Source organism: Vulpes vulpes, chromosome 16 (assembly GCF_048418805.1).
Source record: "Vulpes vulpes isolate BD-2025 chromosome 16, VulVul3, whole genome shotgun sequence".
In the NCBI taxonomy this organism is placed as follows: Eukaryota; Metazoa; Chordata; class Mammalia; order Carnivora; family Canidae; genus Vulpes; species Vulpes vulpes.
The window spans coordinates 41,978,380-41,981,649 of NC_132795.1; the positions used below are offsets into that span (position 1 = coordinate 41,978,380).

The window sequence follows — 3,270 nt, forward strand, 5'->3', positions numbered from 1 at the left end:
AGGTACAGTATTGAAAAATATATATTCTCTGTTCTAGACTAATGTTAGTGCCAGGAAAAGCATGGAGGAATAAACAAACTAGGAAATAATTGTGGATAAAACCTGATTCCCCAGGATCCTCCTAAATATCTAATGTTTACTTACTTATTGATAGAGTGAAAAAAATATGATTAAGAGTTGGAAAAATATTTTATATATAACAATGGCTCCCCACAGATGTCCACATCTGAGTTTCCAGAACCTGTCCATGGCAATATTTTGCAGGGGTGATTAAATTAAGGATCCTGAAATGAAGAGATTATCCTGGATTATACAGGTAGGCCCAATATCATCACAAGGGTACTTATAAGAGGGTTGAGTAAGACAAAGAGATATGACAGCAGAAACAGAGGCTGGAGTAATGCAGGGTCATGAGCCAATGCACTGGATAGTTTTTAAAGATTGGAAAGGCAAGAAAACAACTTCTCCCTGACAGCTTCTAGTATAGCTTCACCAACCCACTTTAGACTTCTGACCTACTGAAATATAAGATAATAAATGTGTGGTATTATAAGACACCAAGTTTGTGGTAATCTCTTATAGCAGGAATAGGAAGCTAACACATGACAGAGGCAAATAATGCAAATGGAAAAAGAAAGGTAAATAGAAACCTTAGGATGGGGGCATTTGGCTGGCTCAGTCAGAAGAGCTGTAACTCTTAATCTCAGGGTAGTGAATTCAAGCCCCATGTTGGGTATAGAGATTACTTAGGGAAATACAATTTAAAAATAAATAAATAAGAAACCCTAGAATAAACAGAACAAAATAAAGGCCAGAGGTTATTACTCTGAATTTGCAATGAAGGAAATAGAATTTTGGCACAATAAATTGGCCTGGCACTAAATAAAATTTACTACCATAATAATACAATAATATGAAGATTATGTATAGCTCTTCACCTTTTAGAGTTAACTTACAATAAAATACTGAAGACTTGGTTGTGTTTGTAAGACAAAAGGCAAATTTCAACATCTCTGACAGTGAAAATTTGCAGTTTCATTGACAGAGTGTAGGTTACAGAAAGAATGAAAAATGAAAAAAATAGATGTGTTCATACCATCATGTTAACATAATGGGGAGTTAAGAGATTATTGAAAGTCGATAGAACAAAAAATAGAGATCTATGAATGTCGATTACAGCTATAAAGATGTACAGTAGAAGAACTAAAAATAACATAATTATTAAACATATGAAGGAGGACGGAAGATGAGAATAATGTAACTGAAATAAATTTCATTTTTCTTTTCAAGTTATGACTAGTTTTTAACTTATCAGTCTTAGGCCGTATCTATTATCAACAAATACCTTTTCGTTAAGCTAATGTCCAGAAGCATTCAGGTCAGAAAGAGTTAAAGAGATTGGGCAGCCTGGGTGGCTCAGCGGTTTAGTGCTGCCTTCAGCCCAGGGCCTGATCCTGGAGACCCCGGATGGAGTGAGTCTCTCATTGGGCTCCCTGCATGGAGCTTGCTTCTCCCTCTGTCTGTGTCTCTGCCTCTCTCTCTCTCTCTCTCTCTCTCTATGTCTCTCATGAATAAAATAAATAAAATCTTAAAAAAAAAAAAAAAAGAGGTTAGCTGGGATAACAGGATGAAAAGTGAGATCAGAAGAAGCAGAACTTCACTGGTAAATTCTATCATGCATCCAGGGGGAAAAATGGTAATGTCACACAAACATAGAAATTAAACAGCAAAAGGAATACTTTGCTACTCTTTTTTTGAGGCCACATTATCCTGATACCAAAATCAAACATTATAAGGATAAAGAAGTATGAAAATTTGAAATTAAATATAAAATTAAATCATATGGCAAGCAACAAACAAAAAAGTAAATACATCAGGACAATGAGATTTGTTCTAGGAATGCAAGGTTGGTTTAATATTCAAAAGTCTGTAATTTGCCAAACTAAAGTATAAAAAGCATATGATCATCATAATAGATGCTGAATAAGCATCTGACAAAATTCAAGAGCTGTTGTGATTAAAAAAATCATCGGTGATATCTATGGAAAACTTAAACTAATATCATACTTACTAATGAAAGACTGAACGTTTTTTCCGTGTCATTAGAACAAAGAGAGGGCTCTTTTTTGGTTACTGCAGTGCAAGGAACCATGAGCCTCAAAGTTGTCACCCATGAAACCCTGTAGGAGGTGGTGCAGGAAGTTCTGGTAGGGGCCCAGCGCCAGCCCTGGAAGTTTTTGGAGATGTGGTTGCTGCAGATCAGCTTGAAGAACTGTGACCCTCAGAAGGACAAATACTGCTCGGGCACCATCAGGCTAAAGGCCACTCCTTGCCCCAAGTTCTCTGTATGTGTTTTGGGGCACCAGCAGCACTGTGATGAGGCCAAGATTGTGGATACTCCCCACATGGATATTGAGACACTGAAGAAACTCAACAGGAATAAAAAAACATTAGTCAAGAGCTGGCCTAGATGGATGATGCCTCTTTGGCTTCAGAATCTCTGATCAAGTAGATCCTGCAAATCCTAGGCATAGGCCTGAATGAGGCTGGAAATTTTCCTTCCTTGCTGACCCACAGTGAGAACATGGTGGCCAAAGTGGATGAAGTGAAGTCCACCATCAAATTCCAGGTGAAGAAGGTGCTGTGTCTGCCCGTGGCCATGGCCACATGAAGATGACAAGATGACAAATGATGAGTTTGTGTACAACATCCACTTAGCTGTCAGTTTCCTGGTGTCATTACTCAAGAAGAATTGGCATAATGTCTGGGCTTTATACATCAAGAGCACCATGGGCAAGCCCCAGCACTTGAACTAAGGCACAGTTTAATAAACCATAATGGTACCAAAAAAAAGGAACAAAGTGAAGATATTCACTCTCACCACCTATATTCAATAGAGCCAGTGTAAAATACAGCAAGAAAAAGAAATAAACAGCATATAGATTGGAAATTTAAAAATCTTTTTGACTTCAAGCATAGTTGTTTATATAGAAAATCAAAAATAATCTACAAAAAAGCTATTAAAGTAAGTATGAGTTTAGCATGGCCATTGGATACTAGGTCAATATAGAAAAAATAAAATTAAAAGCTAATATTTCAAATAGCATGAAAACATGAAATACTTAATAAATTTAACAAAATATGTATAAGTTTTGTACACTGAAAAGTACAACACACTAGCAAGAAAAATTAAAGAGAAATCTAGAGATAACATTTGTTGGATTACTCCTCTCTGTCCGTGGAAGCCACTGAGCAAGCATCCTTAACATC

General features: G+C 36.6%; 1 pseudogene; it reads left to right on the top strand.

Annotated features, from left to right (window-relative positions):
- Positions 1 to 2,150: 2,150 nt before the first annotated feature.
- LOC112922188 (large ribosomal subunit protein uL1 pseudogene) lies at positions 2,151 to 2,816 on the top strand (annotated as a pseudogene).
- Positions 2,817 to 3,270: the final 454 nt, after the last annotated feature.